Here is a 20548-nt window from a genome sequence, read left to right as displayed (position 1 = left end):
AACTCAACAATAAGAAAAAAAGAAACCACAAAGAGCCCAATTTAAAAACTGACACAGGATTTGAAGAGACATTTCTTCAAAGAAGATATACAAATATCCCATAAGCACAAGATGCTCAACATCATTAGACTTTAGGGAATTGCAAATCAAAACCACAATGAGAAACCCCTACTTACCACTAGGATGGCTATGATGAGAAAAAGCTGATAATAACAAGTGTTAGTGAGGATGTGCAGAAATCAGGGCCCTCATACATTTTTGCTGGGAATGCAAAATGGTGAGTATATTGTGGAAAACAACTTGGTGATTCCTCAAACAGTTCTACTCTTAGAGAATTGAGAACATTCTGTTCACAAAAAACCTTGTACACAAATGCTCATATCAGCAGTATTAGTTATAGCAAAAAAGTGGGATTAACCCAAATGTCCATTAGCTGATGAATAGGTAAAGCAAATGTGGTATCCATACAATGGAATATTATTCTAACTATGAAAATGATTAAAAGTACTGATATATGCTACAACATGGATGTAGCATAACCTTGAAAACATTATGCTAAATGAAAGCAGGCTGACACAAAAGGCCATATATTCTATTTATATGAAATGTCCATATTAATCCATTTAAATCTGCATATAGATTGAAAGTTGATTAGTGGAAAGGGAGAGAGGAGGATTGGGACTAACTGCTGATAGTTACAGGGGTTCTTTTAGTATTGATGAAAATCTGCAATTAGTGTTGATGGTTGCACAGCATAGTGAACATACTAAAACCTCCCAGAAGTGTACACTTTAAAATGGTGAATTTTGTGCTATGTGAATTATATCTCAGTAAAAAATATGGAAAGGTACAGCACTAAAATTTGAAATAAAATAACTTGTAATTTCATAACCTTAACATAAAAGTTAATATTTTGGTGTATTAGTATGTAATCTCTCTCTCTCTCTCTCTCTCTCTGTATCTTTCCGGATAGATAGATAGATAGTCTCTGTGCATAAAACAGAAAAAGAAATATTGTTGTAAATATTGGGTTGGCCAAAATGTTCGTTCGGTTTTTTCCCGTAAGATGGCTCTAGTAGCACTTAGTTTTCTTTAACGTCATTTGAAACAATTTTGTTAGATATGTGACAGCTGTCATTCAGCGTGCATTTAAAAAAAGACTTATCAAAATTGGTGAATTTTTGTGTAGCCATTTTAATATTGAAGATGGAAGAAAAAAGCAAGATTCTCAGCATATTATGCTTTATTATTTCAAGAAAGGTAAAAACGCAACTGAAACACACTAAAAGATTTGTGCAGTGTGTGGAGAAGGTGCTGTGAATGATCGAACGTGTCAAAAGTGGTTTGCGAAGTTTCGTGCTAGAGATTTCTCCATGGACGATGGATGATGCTCCAAGGTTAGGTAGACCAGTTGAAGTTGATAGCGATCAAATTGAAACAATAATTGAGAACAATCAACGTTATACCACGTGGGAGATAGCCGACATACTCAAAATATCCAAATCAAGTGATGAAAATCATTTGCACCAGCTTGGTTATGTGAATGGCTTTTATGTTTGGGTTCCACAGAAGTTAAGCGAAAAAAACCTTCTTGACCATATTTCTGCATGGAATTCTCTACTTAAACGTAATGAAAACATTCCGTTTTTAAAACAGATTGTGATGGGTGATGAAAAGTGGATACTGTACAATAATGTGGAATGGAAGATACGTAGGGCAAGCGAAATGAACCACCACCAACCACACCAAAGGCCGGTTTTCATCCAAAGAAGGTGATGTTGTGTATATGCTGGGATTGGAAGGGAGTCCTCTATTATGAGCTCCTTCCAGAAAACAAAACGGTTAATTCCAACAAGTACTGCTCCCAGTTAGACCAGTTGAAAGCAGCACTCATGAAAAGCATCCAGAATTAGTCAACAGAAAATGCATAATCTTCCATCAGGATAACGCAAGTCCGCATGTTTCTTTGATGACCAGGCAAAAACTGTTACAGCATGGCTGGGAAGTTCTGATTCATCTGCTGCATTCACCAGACATTGCACCTTCAGATTTCCATTTATTTCGATCTTTACAAAATTCTCTTAATGGGAAAAATTTCCATTCCTTGGAAGACTGTAAAATGCACCTGGAACAGTTCTTTGCTCAAAAAGATAAAAAGTTTTGGAAAGATGGAATTATGAAGTTGCCTGAAAAATGGCAGAAGGTAGTGGAACAAAAGGGTGAATACTTTGTTCAATAAAGTTCTTGGTGAAAATGAAAAATGTGTCTTTTATTTTTACTTAAAAACTGAAGACACTTTTTGGCCAATGCAATATATTGTTTACACAGTCTTTAAATTCTGCGTTTTTACTTAACAGTGATGCATAAATATTTTTCATGTTATCACACACTTGTAAACATTTAAAATCATTCAGTTTTATCAAGTGAATCAGTCGTAATTTAATTAAACATTTTTCTATTTTGAAAGTTTTCGGTTATATCTGAAATTTTGTAATCATACATAATACCATGATGAACTTTTTCCTTAAGATAGAATTCAAGGAGTAATTTTGCCCATTATAACCCCTTTAAAGCTTTTTCTTCATACTTATGAATTATTTCCTGAAATGGTATATAAATTTACACTATTGCCAGAAAAGTGCCTGTTTATACACTTTCCAGCATTTTGTTCTTTCAACATAAAAAAATACCATTGCAAATTTATAAATAAAAGTACACTTTTATTTCATACAGTTCTTTGAGAGATTGTACATTTTAAATCTAGTTAATTGTTGCATTTTCTATTAGTGGGTCTGTTTGTGTGCTTTGTAAAATGTAATAGTATCTCTTAATTTTGGAAAACTTTACTATAACTCTCTCTTTGCTTCTTCTTATGAAAATGTTAATCTATTTTCCATTATGTTACTTCTAAAATATAGAAGCAAAGTTATAAGGACTTTTATCTGCCTGCAAATATTTGTGTTTGGGTTAGAATTTAGAGGGAAGAAGGAAATCATATGATTGCTGAAAGTGAGAAACTGCTTTTAAGGTTCACTAATGACCCTCTAATGCCAATTGAAAAGGGAAATTTATAAAGCAGAAAATTGAATACATAGAATTAATAAAACAAATTCAAGGGCAAATAATTGCAGTGGGAAGAGGATACCTTCCTGGAAAATGTAATTAGGAAAAATGAAAGTGAAGGAAAGAAAAAAATCAAAAGAAAAAATATATAAGATTAAGAATACACAATTATATAGAGCAATAGACACAGAGAGGCTTTTTAAAATAACAGATTTCTACATACAATTCTCTTCTAATAGATTTGAAAAACTCAAGGTATTGACTTTTCAAAAAACTCAAATGGCTTTTCAAGATGTAAAAAAAGAAGAGATCAGTAGCTGTGGAAGAAAGTAAAAGAGTTGTTGAAGAATTAGCTCTAAAAACTCTCTGCTTACCCAGATAGTTTTGTACTGGAATATTCGTCAATATTTCAGTTACAAATCATTTATTTTCTATAGGAACTATTCCAGAGCCTAGAATGAAAGGGATAACTTCCTTATTTATATCATTAATATAGTATAATTCTGATAAAACCTGACAAGAATAGCACTAAAAGTAAACAGATTGATTATACTTCTAAATATTGATGCAAATAGTCCTATATGCAATGCTCCTGAGAAAATGTAGGAATAAACTGGAAAGATGACATATCATTAATAAGTATAATTTATCCCAGGAATACAAAGATGGTTGATTATCTAGTATGAAATAACGCAGATTAATAGATCATCAAAAGAAAGTTAATGTAATTCAGCATTCATTCATGATTAAAAGGGTGAGAGCAAGAGAGATATAAAGATATTTTCTTAATAAAGAAAAGCTATTCAAATCCAAAGTCAGATTATACTCAATAATCAAACTTTCAAGACATTTTTGTTAATATCAGAGAAAGTTTTAGGCAGTTCATTAATAACAGCCAAGCAACCAAGCAACCAAGCAAACCCCAAGATAAGAGGAATAAACTTTGGAAAAGAGGAGATAAAAGTATGCTTATCTGATGGTTGGTAATCTAGATAACTTCAGAGACTTAATTGAAAAAATGATTGAAACTAATAAGAGTTCATGTAAGTAGACCAGAAGCCAGTAAACTTTTTCTGTAAAGGACCAGATAGTAAATCTTTTAGGCTTTTGGGACCATATGGTCTCCGTTGTAACTACTCAATCCTGCTGTTGTGGTGTGAAAGCAGCCACAGACAATAAGTAAATGAATGAACCTGGATGTGTACTAATAAAGCTTTATTTACAAGAACACACCCCCATAAGATTTGTCTTGAAGGATTTAGTTTCCTGACCCTTGGAACAGACAATTAAATTCTCCTAATTTCAGTATCAGTCAGAAATTATATTATCAATCAGAAATCACATTAGGGAAATAATGCCATTCATTAATAGCAACAAAACAAAAATACCTAAGTAAACTTAACAGGAACTGTGCAGGATCAATATGGCAAAATTATACAATTGTATTTAGGAGTAGAAAGGGTCACATGAAAATCGAATGAAAAACCATGATCTTTGATGGAAAACCTATATGTTGTAATGATGGAAATTCTGTCCAAACACATCATAGTTTTAAAGAAGTTCCGACTGGAATTTTTTTTTTTTGCCTGACATAGTCTAAAGTTCAATGGGAAAAATTAACTATAAGAGATAAATAATTTCGGACAAAATTGGAGAGAACTTGGTGTAGGGACAGAGTATAACTTTTTTGATGCTTTTGGCTGCAAGTAACTGAAAATTAGGCTTAAAATGGTTTAAATAGTTATATTGACTCATATAACTCGAAATTTAGTTATAAGTTGAGTTAAGCTTTGAGTTAATCTAGTTTTTCCAGCTCCTTTTCTCTGAGATGAGTTAAGTGGTTTTCAACTGGGAGTGATTTTGCCTCCCAGAGAACATTTGGCAATGTCTGGAGACATTTTTGGTTGTCACAGCTGGGTAGAGGCAGGGCAATGCTACTGGTTTCTAGTGGATAGAGGCCAGGGATGCTGTTAAACATCCTACAATGCATAAGCTAGCCCCCCACAAGAAAGAATTATCCAGGGAAAAATGTCAATATTACTGAAGCTGAGAAACCCTGCTCTAAGTTTCATCCTCCTTTGAGAGTTGCATTTATTCAACGTAGTAACATCCAGAGGAAAAACACTATCTTTTCCTGGGGTACCTGCCTAATAGGAAGGAAATATGCTAGTCTCATAAAGTGAGTTTAGAAGCTTTCTACCTTCTTTATAAACTGTGAGATTTTATATGAAAAAGTTCTCTGTTTCTTGAAGGAACCATAGTTGGTGACTGTTTTATCTTCTTAGTGAATTGACCCTTTAATGAATATGAGATGACCCTCATTTTACCTTTTAATGTGTTTGCTTTGAATTCTGTTTTGTCTGATGTTATTTATTACACTTTACACATTTTTTATCAGCTTTATTTCTATTAATATTTGTCTGGAATACCATTTGTTATCCTTTATATTCAACATATCTATATCACTTTGTTTTAGGTGTGGGCCTTATGAATACCATATTGTTTATGTATAAAAATACAAACACAAGTTTAGTTACTTAACATTTATTATGATTAATAAAAAATTTGGATGTATTTCAGCCATCATATTTTTTGTGGTGTGTGTTCTCTATTTGCAATGATTTTCTTTGTGTGTTTTCTCTTTGCTATTATTTTCTTCTTTACATTCTTAGAATAAATACAGTTTTCTTTGTTGATTTTTTTCCCTACTCTTTTTGAAGGTACATATTCTGTTTTTATTATTTTTTGCTAAACTTACATATTTTAAATTTATACTGAAATTTATATTTTCTTGGTAAACTCTGGAGGAAATCAGCATTTCCAAATGTCTCAGAAATATTTCATGAACCTCAGTATTTTCATTTCTGGTCTTCAGAGAGTTCCCTTATTTGTGAGTGCAGTGACATACTTGTGAATACTATTTCTGATATCTTCCTTTGTTTGAGAGAAGGACATTTCAACATTTCTTCAACCTTGAACCAGAAGCACCCTTTGACTTTCTACTTGTAAAAATTATCCAAAGATGCTGGTCATAATGGCCACAAAGGTTTATATATAAGGATATTAAATGCAAAATTATTTATAGTTACAAAAAAAAAGAATCAATGTACATGTTCATCAGTAAGGAAATGATAAAAAAATTAGTCTATATTCATGTGGTAAAATATTATTGATCACTCAAGTGGTGTTTTATGTCATAGGAAGATATTGACAATATAATGTTTAATGCAAAATATTTTGTACAGTATCTGTTTTATGGAAAACAGTGGACTGGAATGATATATACCACAAGGTTGATAGTGATTATATGTGAATAAGGAAATTATGGTTCATTTATTTTTTCTTTTTCTTGCTTTGCTATATTTGTAAAATACATGTCTTGTATAAGTTACAAACAAGTTTTGAGTGTGTTTAATATACCTGACCCTGGTTGGATATTCAAGACAAAGATGTAGTGGATATAAATTCTCAGTTTGAGTAGTTAATTTTATTATTTTTTCTACATCTGAACTTAAAATTCATGTCTCTGGTCCCAGTAAACTGGGTTATAGAAATAAGCTCAACAACTCCAGTTTTCCTCAGTCATCTCAGAGTCCCTCTCTCTTGCCTTAATTTTCTTTGTTTTTGGGGGGGGAATGGGGGCGGATGGATCATCTGTTTTTCTGTCATCATACTGTCATCTATCCATGTTGATATGCCTCCATCCCTGTCTAAACCCTGGCCTTGGTCCATGAAGATCACTGATTGTCCTTTTAATTTCTATCATAAGGATTCATTAGTCTAGTTACTTTCCCATTTTTCTTGAGAACGTGGACAGCACGTGGCCCTTTTCATATCTTGCAGAACAATGAGGAACTCTGAATCTCCTGGAAACTTATGTTTCTAGACTCTGAATGTAGCCACCTCTATTTTCTGCTCCTATTTCCTGCTGGGGTTAGTGGACATGGGAAGACATCCCAAGAAGGGAAACACAGAACATTTCTGCTCTCCTGTTCTCCATACTCTTCGGTGGTTTCATACCCTTAAACTATCAAATCTCAGCTAGTGGGAAGTATTGCTGTTCAGGGCCATTTTTCAAAGACCCATGAGCATCCACTCTCTTGCTTTGTTTCTGACTTTCTTCTCCAGACTGTGGAATCTTTAATTTGGGCTGGGAAAATGGGCTCTTACTCCAGATCTATTGTTTGTGACATAAATTTGAAGTTTCAAGTTCTTCAAGGTTGAGGCTTTGGAAGCTCAATATCCCAGATTTCTGTAATTCAAATAAATTTTTAAAATTCAGAAGCCATGATTTGAATCTTTTACTGTTCCCCAAGACAGTGAAAGGCAATGCATGAATTTGGAAGAAGGGAAATTCAAAATAAAGAAAATACAAGAAAATTAATTTAATATCTTGACATATCCCATCACACAGGAATAAAAACCACACTCTTATTTTCTGTCAATCCCTCTTAATTATATCAGAATTCTTTTTCTGAAATATAAATATGGCTATTGCTTTTCTTACAAACTTCAACAAATCCCCACTGGGTATAGATTAAATTTTCCCAAAATTGGTCTCAGGTTATCTTTGTGGCCTTTTTTCCCCCTGGTTCTTATACTGCTGCCATAAAAGGTTTGCTTGTTATTCTCCAAATATACCATTTCATTTTATGCTTCTGTGCCTTTGCTCATGCTCTTTCCTCAAGAGTGAATTGCCCATCCCTACCTTCACAAGCTCAGGAAATAATACTCATACTTCAAAGCTCAGCACTGCTGTCTGATCAAAGTCTTCATGAACTCCTCTCTGCTCCTCTTTCTACAGCATCACCACAGTTTCAAAACGGATGGTTTTACAGCGTTGCCCAAAGTAATGAAGTGTGGTAGTCCTTAAACGTCACTTCCAGGCCCACTTATCTATATTCTCTATTTTCTCTGGAGGCAGTCTTATCCATACCTTTGGCTTCAATTATTCTGTACACTCCCCAAATAATATTTCTAACTGAACTATTTCAGATGATCTACAGACCCACAAATCCAGCTGGCTTCTCTTCACGTCCATTTGGATGTCTCTCAAGCATCTCAATTTCAAATGTTCAAAATTGAACTTGTTAGGTACTCAAATATTTGGTGCATATAAGATTAAAATAGGATCCAAATTACCCCCCTTTGAGCTCCTTGCTACTTTCCTAATGCAACTTGCGTTGGCATCACCCTCTTACTGTATGTAATCAGGTTGCTTTTCTTACACTACCATCCTGCATAATGCAGACGTGTTTATACTCTTTCAGATGTATAAGCAGTGCTTTTTTTCAGTGTGCATTTCAGCAGCCGTTGAGAATGCTTCCTCACCTGGATGTTTAGTCTACTAAGTGCAAGCTTTGGAGTAAAGCATTGCTGGGTTTACATTGTGGCTCGGCCACTTATTAGTTGCATGACCTTGAGGAGGTTATCCATCCTGTATGAGCCTCAGATTTCTCACATATAAAAAGTGGGAAATAATACCTAGATCACCAAGTTGTTGTGTGGAACATTTAAATTAATATGTATAATAATAGTACCAAGCACAGGCCTAGTCCAAGGTAAGTACTCATAATATTTATTTTATTTTATGTTTTGTTTTTTCTCTGTACTTAGAAAATCCTTTACCTGCACTTCTCTTTTAGCATTTCTTTCTTTTTTGTTTTTATCACAATTGTTCATATTCTGCCTCTCTGACTAGATTGTATGTTTCTTGAGGGGAAGAAACATGTCTTTTCATCTCAGAAAATTCACATCATGGTTCAATAAGTGCCTTTGAATGAATGAATGAACAAATGAATGAATAAAAAACTAGAGACAGCAGATTTGATTCTCTTTTATCCTTTGATGTAGCTGAGCTTTTTCCAGGCTTCTGTTCAATCAGGTATCTTAACACAAAATGCACTTACTTACTTAATGTTGCTTTAAGGAATTATAATGATAATATTTCATGTGCAAAAGCTGGGAATTCACACTTTTTAAAATCTTGTCATTGGAACTCAAAGAGATTCTGGTTGTTTAAGAAGAAATCCGAGTGGTTAACATTGATCCCTAGGGGATTTTCATAGATTCTCAAGTTTTATGACCTGTTTCAACTTGCTTTTGGGTTTAAAAATGTGTCCTACAGCTCTCTGTGGTAAGACAGACAGCTGCATTATTGATTTAAAAGTCAATAAAGAAGAGTGGTAAATCATAATATATCACTTCTTATTCCTAAACTATTGCCTATTCATTCTTAAATATGACAGTGGCTAAACCTGAAAGTTGCCTCCACCTTTACTAAGGTAAAATTCTACTACATTCCACTGATGGAAGAGTCTCTGAAATGAAGTAAACTAACTGCATGGCTCTTTTTGGCATCTGTTGTCCCCATTAACTGTAATGTAGGAAATGAACGCCAAAGCATACATAACTCCAGGCTCTTGACTACATGATTTACTCCAATGTTTTCCCAGAAACGCTGATGGACTGTAAAAGGCAGAGGACACCCACTGAAATTTATTAACAAGCCAGAAAGCAGCTGTTCTTTGAGTTGCAAACAAAAGCAAATGTTAAGCTGTTAAACAGCCCTTTTGTTTTTTTGTGGTCCACTACAAAAGGGCTTTATTATAACCTTAGCTTTTGAAGTTTGCCTTCTTGTAGGTTGAAAGTGATACCCAAAGGACAGATGGAAATTTTGTATTTAGTAATGATTACCACCGTGGAGCCTCGGGGTGACCATGTTTTTTTTCTTCATTTACAAAATGTTCTCGAAGGCTTTCTGTTTCTTTGAAGTTACTCATTCAACATCTCCCAATATTGGCTGTGGGGCATAAAGGAAACAGCAATTTTTGGAGTACAAAATGAAGAAGGGATTGTGTAGAATTCAATCTGGTTAGTCAAGCACGTTTTAGAAGGAGACATTTGTGTTCACATTGCCTGTAAGGAGTTTTGAGAAATGCGCTTTCTAATTTTTTTCTTCCTATCAGATTCTTCAGGACCTGGGTTTGTGAGCCTCAACTGATTACTCCAACTCAGAATTTTCTCCCATGTCTGAACACTTGTAACATACTGTTCATGTCAGTCATTTTACCCTTATATACAGCCTCATATCATTTATTCAAATATTTCATTATTCATATCTTATCTGCCTGATGTTATAAAGTCCCTGCTTCTCAGATTTGTGTCTTAAACATCTTATCATATCTGTCATATTGTTTCTTATCAAAGGTGCATTGCTATTTCTTGCACATTGTAGGCGAAAGGAAATGTATGCTGATTGACTGACTGAGCTACAGGTGTCATTTTACTATTTTGAGCAACAGAGTACATTACTCAAGCAAATCCATAATATTTATTCTTGATAGTAGGTTTTCTAAATTACCATTCCTTCTGGTTAAAAGTAAATACTATCCATTTGCAGCAACATGGATGGACCTAGAGCTTATCATACTAAGTGAAGTAAGCCAGACAGAGAAGGACAAATACCATATGATATTGCTTATATGTGGAATCTTAAAAAAAAGATACAGATGAATTTATTTATAATACAGAAATAGACCCACAGACACAGAAAACAAACTCATGGTTACCAAAGGGGAAAGGTGGGGGGAGGGATGAATTAGGAGTTTGGGATTAACATGCACACACTACTATACATAAAGTAGATGATCAACAAGGACCTACTGTATAGCACAGGGAATATACTTAATATCTTGTAATAACCTATAAGGGAAAAGAAGCTGAAAAAGAATATATATATATATATATATAATTTATATATATATATGTATAAAAAACAGAATCACTGTGCTCTACACCTGAAACTAACACAACATTGTAAATCAACTATACTTCAATTAAAAAAAAAAGTAAATACTTTAAGAAGACACTAAATGTTACAAACATCATTTATACCCTGAAGAATAGTGTAAGGACTGTTCAAATCAGTTTGAAGAGGACTCTAAGGCCCTCTCTTGCTTATATAATAGGCTGTCTTCCTTTTGTCTTGACTGTTCTCTTAAGAACTCTCCGTGGTCTGTGCCACTCAAACCTGTTTACTAGGTCATGCCTGCCACTGGTTACACACCCTTCATTTTGGATCATTTCTTGCTTTTATCCTACTCTTTTGCCTTTTCCACTTTGGTCTGGCTCTTACTTCCTGACCTGGTTTTGTCCCAGAAAGTATACTTCACCATTGCATGCTGGACTGGTAAACCTCTTTACCGACACCTGACTTCTAGAATTCTATCTCTAGAAGGGGCCCTGGGCACTGTTTGCCCAGGGGGAAAGGTAGAATAATAAAAGATAAAGCCAAAAATTGTTATTTGAAAAATTCTAAGAAGCTAAGGACAATAAAATACTTAAAGATCTGTATTTGGAGCAAGAATTAAAAGGACTGGCACAGACAGCAATAAAAAAATGAAATTAATCAATTCTCATTTTACATCTTCTGCACATTTCTCAACATTCTTCTCAATCTCATTTCCCTATGATGTTCTTCCTCTGTACTCCGGTCCACACTGACTCCTTTCTGCCATTTCTAAGCCCCATATCATGAACTGCCTTTTCAATAATTATGCCTTATGAATAAAGATCACATGTAGTTTTAAATCAACCAGGCTGCAAACTCTCAGTGGGGGCAAGTTTCGAGGGCCAGAAAAATTCCATTTTAGGGTTTTGAAATAATATGAAAATGTGATTTTAGAATCATTTCAGTCATCTTTGAGACTTTTAAGGCGCAGGAGATAGGCATCTGTGGTGATTTAAGAGGGAGAACAAGATGGATTCCTGACAATACAGAACTATAATCTACGTATGTTTTCCTGGCAAGATTCTAGACTAGATTGTGAAATAAATGTCTTATGCACACTAAGAAAAGAAAATGGTAATCACCAGGAGCCAGATGGTTTCTTCTAGGAATAAGTCATACTAAAATAACCTCATTTGATTTTTTGTTGTGTTACTAGTTTGATAGGAAGCTGTCTTGTTTTTGCAAACATTTGACAATCTTTAGCATGTTACTCATTTAGGATAGATAGGGAGGGATATGTGGGCTGGGTGAGAATAAAGTTAAATAAGTTTTATAATTGTTCAACTAATCGTTAACTGAGTACATTATTAAATCAGTACCAGGTGGTTTCTGCTAATGATACCCCACACTCAGTTCTTGGTCATATTCTGATAAACAATTTTTATCAAAGGTTAAAGATTTCTCAGAAGACATCCTTATAAAGTATGCAGATGACATTAGGGAGAATAGCTAGTATGGTAGAGGGCACCCCAGTGCAGAGAGCATAAAAACATGGGTTTGGTAAGATTGAATGGTGGAATCAACTCTGCCACAGTTACTAGCTATGTGACCTGGGGTGAATTATTTCTGCTAACTCATGAAGACCAAATGATCACCCAGAAAACAATAAATAGTAGCTTTTATTTATTTATTATTTTTGGAATTCATACAACCATTATTACTTCCATAGGCCAGAAAGATGAACTAAAAGTAAAGATGGAATTTAGCAGTTAAGATGAAAATCAATTGTATAGATGGAGGAGCTGAATATATTACATCTCATGTGAATAAAACTTGATGGTTCTAGTTGACTGTAAGGTCAGTATGAGTCAGACATATGATATTAATGACAAGCCAGCTAATGCAACTTAGATTTTCAATAGAATAATAGTATTTTGATTAAGGGAGATAGTAGTCCCTCAGTAGTGTTCAGACCACATTTGGGAGACTGTGTTCAAGGAGGACTTTGATTTTCCTAGAGGAGGGTAACTACAATGGCGAAGAGTCTAGAATCCATGTTACAGGAGAAAAGGCTTAAATAATTGAAAAGCATTCTACTGGAGAAAATAAGACCTATGGGATGGGGATTGGTAGTAGACAAATCCAGGGAAGTATTTTTCCCCCTAAGCTGCTTATCATGGAGAATTTGAAGCAGATACAAAAACAGTGAGATTAGTATAATGAACTTCCATATACTCCCATCACCCAGATGCAATAGGTTTCAATTTATGGACAACCTTGTTTTATCTATTATCCTCCCAACTGGATTATTTGGAGGGAAATCCCAGAATTTCAGATATCATGTCATTTCATCTATAAATGTTTTGCTATGTATCTTTAAAAGACAAGAACTTAAAAACCCATGACTACAATACCATTAACATACCTAAAAAATGAACAGTAATTTCATAACATCATCAAATATCCAGTTAGTGTACAAATTTCCCTAGTTGTCTCACAAATGTTATTTTATAGTTTTTTTGAAACAAGAGCTCAATAAGTCCATACATTGTAATTGGTTGATATATCTTTCAATTCCATTTGTCTTTCTTTTATGATCCATGTTACTTATTGATCATTTGTCCTGTAGATTTTTCCCGAGTTTGGATTTTGTGGATTGAATTCTTGTGGTGCAGTTTTTTTCCTTTGACCTCTGAATTTCCTATGAATTAGTAGTTGGATATTGAGGATTGGTCAGATTGTTTATTATGTTTGAAAGAATGCTTCATAGGGGAATTCCCTGGCGGTCCAGTGGTCAGGACTCGGTGCTTTCACTGCTGAGGGCCCAGGTTCAGTCCCTGGTCAGGGAACTAAGATCCCACAAGCTGCGAGGCCAAAAAAAGAAAAAAAAAGAAAAAGAAAAAGAATGCTTCGTAAGCAGTGTTAATTTCTTCTTCCATCAGGAGCCACTTCATTTCCGGTTCTCTTTTTTTAAGTGTTAGCAGCCATTGGTAAACATTACCTAGTTTTGCTTTTTGTTTTTTGTTTTATCCATTAGGGCTTGCAAAAATGGTTATATTCTAATTCTGTCATTCCTTTTTCATTTATTACCTGGAATATTTCTGAAAAGGGAAAGTTCTGCTCATTAACTTTTTTCAAGCAAATAGATGTTTGTCGCCTTCCAAAGGTCATGATATGCCCTGGAATCTCGGTAGGGTCGGGGGAGATGACGGAGAGTTTGAATTAGCTCCTCAAGCCTTCACAGTAAGAACTTCAAGTCTTCCTTCACAATAAGAACCAATGGGAGATGATAGCAGTTTTCAAATAGTTAAAGTGATTTAAGGAGGAAGCTTATTTAGTTTCAGAAAACTGGGCTAAGACCCATTGTAAGAGTTAAGGAAGGGAGGGCAATCTACATTTAATATGAAGAAAATTCTGCTAACAACTAGAACAGTCCCCAGATGGAATGGATTGCTTCGTAGAGCAGATAGCTAGCTTCCTGTTACTGGGATGTTTAAGAAGGGTTAGTCTTTTGGGGACATTGTAAAAGAGATTCTTATGTTGGGTAGAAATTTAAAAGTTTTTTTCATCTCTGAGTTTCCATGATACTAAAATGCTCCCGAGGAACCAGAAGGAAGACAGACATGTAGGAACTCTTTCAGGGTGACAGCTGTGTAAGAAATCCATTTTGAATATTTGTGGTGGAAATTTCTGATCCAAAAAGCAAATTCTCTAAGTAGTTAAAAAAGGGTATTCTTGGTACGTTCCTCATACTCTGTTTGCTTGTTAACACCTTATAACTCCTGACCTTTGCCTATGGAGAAGGTGTGATAATTCTTTTGTTAATAACTCACAGTTTGTTCCCAATTGAGGACTTTTTCCCAGAAATCACAGCTACAGTGCAGTATTAACAGATGCCACTATTCCTGTGGAAACCTTAGACTGTGTATTTTGCCACTGGAGAGGGAGTCCTGCACTCAGAGTGGTATCTTGAAAAAATTCAGTTCAAGATCATGAATAATATTTTGCATTGTTGTATATTCCTATGTGCTCTTTTCAGGACAGTAGTTCCAAGATATACTAATAAGTGCCTCCTCTACCCCACTATGCCAGAAAAAGTGGGTTCTGTGGTTAAAATAATTGAGAAAATTCTATTTGTTTATTAACTCATTCACCCATGCATTTATTTATTTTTACATCAGTATTCCAAGAGCCTGTAATGTGCTAATTGTATGGTTAATATTCAAGAGGAGGATATACTACAGTATCTGGAATTTCCCACACTTATTTGACCACAGACTATTTTTTCATAGAATACAGTATAGGATGATAGTTCTGTGATACATACAAAATTACACAATTTTGAAAAAAAACCAAAAAACTTGGGATCATCTGATTCCTTACTTTCTCTCATCTCAAATCCAATCTACCAGCAAATCCTGTTGTTTCTACTGTCAAAATATATCCAGTGGAATATTACTCAGCCATAAAAAAGAATGAAATAATGCTATTTGCAACAACATGGATGGACCTAGAGATTATCATACTAAGTGAAGTAAGCCAGGCAGAGAAAGATAAATATCATATATTGCTTATATGTGGAATCTGAAAAAAAAGATACAAATGAACTTGCTTACAAAACAGAGATAGACCCACAGACATAGAAAACAAACTTATGGTTACCAAAGGGGAAAGAGGAGGGGAGGGATAAATTAGGAGGTTGGGATTAACAGATACACACTACTATACATAAAATAGATAACCAACAAGGACCTACTGTATAGCACAGGGACTACGCTCAGTATTTTGTAATAATCTATAAGGGAAAAGAATCTGAAAAAGAGTATATATAAATATATAACTGAATCACTGTGCTGTACACCTGAACTAACATGACATTGTAAATCAATTATACTTCAATTTAAAAATCCAGAATATGATGCTTTCTGATCAACTCCCTATACCCTGAGCCCAGCTACTTTTCTCTCTCTCTTTCTCTCTCCACCCTTCCTTTATTTTTCAACAGAGTATTTATGACTAACACACTATTTCCTTTGCCTGTTTATCTCATTATTGCCTCTCTCCTCCCACTTGAATGTAACCTCCACGAGGCATAGGGCTTTGTCCTGTTTCTTGCTGTATCTCTAGCATCTGGAAGTGTGCCAGGATATAATAGGTGCCAAGTAAATATTTGTTGAATAAGTAAATGTGGTAGCTGACATTACAAATGCTCACAGTAAGAGAACATGTACATCATAGTATCCTGCAAGGAACGTTGGCTTTGTAATTAGCCAGACAGGGATTTCTTTCCTGGTTCTGCTATTTATTTGTTGTAAGACCTTGAACACGTTACCCAGTCACTCTGTGCCTCAGCTCTATTACATATTGGAATAACGATCCATATCCCTTAGATTTATTGTAATTCTTCAGCAGTGTATTAAATTATATATTCTATGTAACAAGGATGATATTAAATGAGAAAAAGGTATTTAAAGTACCTAGTGCAAAATTAGCATGATTCCTAGCAGAAGACCCAGCACAAGTTCTAGAAAACTACTATAATGAATAAATTACCTTTCCTTCTCTTCTTCCTCCCTATCTCCCTTCACTCCTCCCTTCACTGAGCTATTCTTGTTCTATTTTGTGATCTGCAACACATATTTATGAAGTTGTGTTAGGGTGAGTTCTGTGAATATGGAAGAGATTTTTTTCCCTTTGTAGAAATCAAACAAGCCTTAATCAGCTAGGTCATGCAAGCATTGTCTTTCTGTCAACACAACTAACAATCTCAGATGGATAGTTGCTAACAAAGAGAATTAGAAATGACATTGTCAGAGAGAATGGGAACCTGGCAAGTATGATGTTATCTATAAACTCCTGCTTTGGAATTGCATTCAAAATCACATTCTGAGCTACATCAGATGATCGGTTTCATTATTTTAGAGTCACACTTCATTTTCTGACGCAAATACTGTTAGCAGTTTGATCGTTCATCCTGTTCATGAGATCTGACTCTGAATGACTTTTAGCTGTTTCAGAAAATCAAATCTTCCCCTCAGAGGACCAAGATTTGCCATCAGTGAGGATACTCACGACAGTGTCTCAAACTCTGTATCTAATCCCACTTAGTAATTCCAGAATTGTTTGTGTAGTAGCATCATTGTTAAAATCAGTGGGTGGCCACTTTGAAGAACAGTGCTCATTTGATTGTCTCATTTCTGTTATGTCTGTGGACAAATTGGTCTGAAAAGGCCATAGTCACACCTTGGATACACTGTTATATCATAATACTCTCAAATCTATATTTATTTTCCCAAGGCCCCTGTGGCTTTTCATCCACACACTAGCTTTATCTATATGACCAAAGCATTGCAATGAAAACCAACAGAAATGGTATTTTCAGCCATTTTGATGGACTTAGATGAACGGCACCATTACTGTGATAGTAACCCTTATATTTAGAGATGACTTTTAAATTGCTTGATCTGTTGAATGGTTGATACAGCTGCATATAAACATAACATCATCTTTATGTAAATACTGCTCTTCCCCCAAGTGTACCCAATCCTTCTTCTCTACTCATTCTGCTCCATTTTTTATTATTATACACATTCTATTTCTCTTCTTGTCATCTTGTATTAAGTTCTATGTCCCTTATTTTCAGAGACATCTTGTATGTTGTGTGGTGAGCGGGGTAGTGGGTGATCTCAAGTGAAGATATCTCTGTTACTGAGGAATGGTGACTGGCAATAGGAGAGAAGAGAGTGTTTGACCATTTCTGCTCATTCCTTTTACTTGACAGAGGTTAATTTCTTGCTAAGTCTTTCTTCTTTTTTGTGCTGAAGTGGAAAGTTTGAATCAGAGCTATCTCTTTTACTCCAGAAGCTTATAAGCCCATATCTCTTTACCTCTATGCACAGCTTCTTGACCCCCTTTGCTCCAAAGTTTATCTTTGTTAAATACTGTAAGCAGAGACGGATTTACTTTGAAGCCAGAGAAGCTTAAGCTATAGGGCTGCTTACTTGCATTGGCCCTTCCAAGATCCTGTACTTTATTTTTTTTTAATTGAAGTATAGTTGATTTACAATGTTGTGTTAGTTTCAGGTGTGCAGCAAAGTGACTCAGTTATACATACATATATATCTATTTTTTTCCAGGCTCTTTTCCCTTAGAGGTTATAACAAAATATTGAGTATGGTTCCCCCTGTACTTCATTTTGTACTTGTAATTTGCTATTATTTTCCTTAGAGCATTCTCCCTTCAGCTGTGTAGGGTTTAGGCTCTTTAAAAAACCCTGAATTCACCCTTGAAAATAATCGTCTCTTCTACTTACTCTTTTTTTTAAATTGAAGTATAGTTATTTTACAATGTGTAAAAAGCAATATGCTGCTGAAAAGCAATATGATTCAACTATACATATACATACATTTAAAAAAAATATTCTTTTCCATTATGGTTTATCATAGGATATCCCTTACTTCCTCTTGAAGATTTGCTCCAACCATTGCTTTGTTTCTGTTGCCGTTCCTTCTGTCCTTGATCTCTGTTCATGGCAAGTTGAAGGCCAAACCTTAACTGATACATGGGTTCTCTGAATGGCTTCTTTTACTCTATTCAGTGTGAATGAATCCTAGAGAATTGAGAAGCCTTTCAAGACACAACGATGGCTGTGGTCCTGAGAAAACATGGGAGGAATCAGACTGGAGCTCTACTAAGGTATTTACTAGTTTGACATTAGTTAACATTTCTGAGCCTCAATTCCTCACCTGCCAAATGGAAATACTAATATTTACTGTTCATATTTGCTATGAGGATTAAACCAGAAAATCTAGGTGAAAGCACTCTTACTTCAAGTGCTTGGCACTACTTGGTATCAACACATTTAAATTGGACTGTCTGCTTCCCACTAGCTATCTATTTTACATTTGGTAGTATATATATGTCAATGCTACTCTCTCACTTCGTCCCAGCTTACTCTTCCCCCTCCCTGTGTCCTCAAGTCCATTCTCTACGTCTGCATCTCTGCATCGCATGGGAAGATCAGCTCAGTGCTTTGTGACCACCCAGAGCAGTGGGATAGGGAGGGTGGGAGGGAGATGCAAGAGGGAGGGGATGTGGGGATATATGTATACATATAGCTGATTCACTTTGTTATACAGCAGAAACTAACACAACAGTGTAAAGCAATTATACTCCGATAAAGATGTTAAAAAAAAAATTGGACTTCCTTTTCCTTCAGCTGCCATATCAGAATGTAGCAGAGAAAGTTGGTTATGCAGGGAGGATATTTCCCATCTGCATTTTTAGGGAACTTTTTTGACCTCCAAGAACTAGAAAAATGCTTGTCATTAGTCTGAAAAGGCAAGTGAGCCCCCAGGCAGACACAAAGGATGAAACTGCTGCTTTGTTTGAGAGAGTGGCAGCCGCAAGAAATGGCAGCAGCCACAGCATCCCTGTAAGCCACCCATCTTCAGGCTCTAGAGTCTGTTGGGCTCTGATAAGAGAGAGTACATCCTTCCCATACCCAATGTATTAAAAGTTGGTTTTCACCCCTTTCTTTTTTGCTTCCTATGTTTACAGAATAAACATTTGGTCTTTAGATGGGAGAATGAATCTCTGTTGGGGGTGGAGGGGTGGCGTAGAATTTCATTTATTAAATGGATACTTTTCAGGTGTGTTTCTTAAATAATACTTAACAAAAGGCAGAGGAGAGCCAGGGAGGCTTCAGTAAGCTGTTGAGTCAGAATGCCTGGTTCTTTCTGTCTTTTCTGTCAGAGTATTTGTTCATTTTGCAAAATCTTAGCAGCATGGTTTGTAACCATGTTTTGAACATTAGGATTTTGAAAGATTGTATAATTTCTTGGCTTAAAAATTAAGGAAATGAACCACCTCATTATGCCTAATAGGTAACCCTAGGCAATAGAGAAAATTTATTATACATAATACCTGGTAGGTATATTGTGCCTGTGATCTTGTTGAGAATGTTTTATTCCCAAGGTATGTGGACATTTGCCTATTATACGTTTTATCTATGGAGAAAAATAATGGAAAGAACATCAGGCTGGAAGAGAGGTGTTCTAATCCTAGCTCTATATCAGTCAAGTCTGTGGCTTTTGGGTGAGTGACTTCATTATGTGTTGTAGGTGATACATCTGCAAAGCGTGAAAGTAACTGTGTCTCTAGGTTGTGTTGAGAAGACACATGAGATCATATGTGTGCAAGTTTTGTAAGTTCAGAGGAAGATAGACAGTAATAGTAACTTCTCACATTAACATGAGTGATTTAAGCATAAGGCTGAGGCCCTTGATATTTGAGAAAAAAAGAAAAGGTAGAGAAATGACTGGTTAGTGTGAACTCAAAACTCTGAATCAAGATAGGTCACCACTTACCTGGACATTATTAATATAACTCTTTGTAGAAACATCTTCACAAAATTATAATTTAATATTATACCCAGTTTTTATTGAGGATATATTTTAAAAATAGCCAGTCGAAAAATTTTCCTTAAGAACATTGCCTATTAGGTCTAATGTTTCTTACATAAAGAGCTTCATGAAAAACTCCTCTAACCATTTAGTTTCAGGCAAAAGCAAAAAAAAAAAAGAAAATCTGTATCCAGATGAATTGGTAGTTTTAATCAGACAATAACCACTACATAATTCATTATATTTCTAATTTTGCCTTGACTATCGGGAAGCTCACAGTTAAATATAATGACGAATTGCAGTAATTAACCTCAGTGTGTGGTTTTCCCATATAATTATCTTCTTTCCT

This window comes from Eubalaena glacialis, chromosome X, assembly GCF_028564815.1.
Source record: "Eubalaena glacialis isolate mEubGla1 chromosome X, mEubGla1.1.hap2.+ XY, whole genome shotgun sequence".
Classification (NCBI taxonomy): Eukaryota; Metazoa; Chordata; class Mammalia; order Artiodactyla; family Balaenidae; genus Eubalaena; species Eubalaena glacialis.
The sequence above is the reverse complement of the archived record's forward strand: the minus strand, read 5'-3'. Positions refer to the sequence as shown.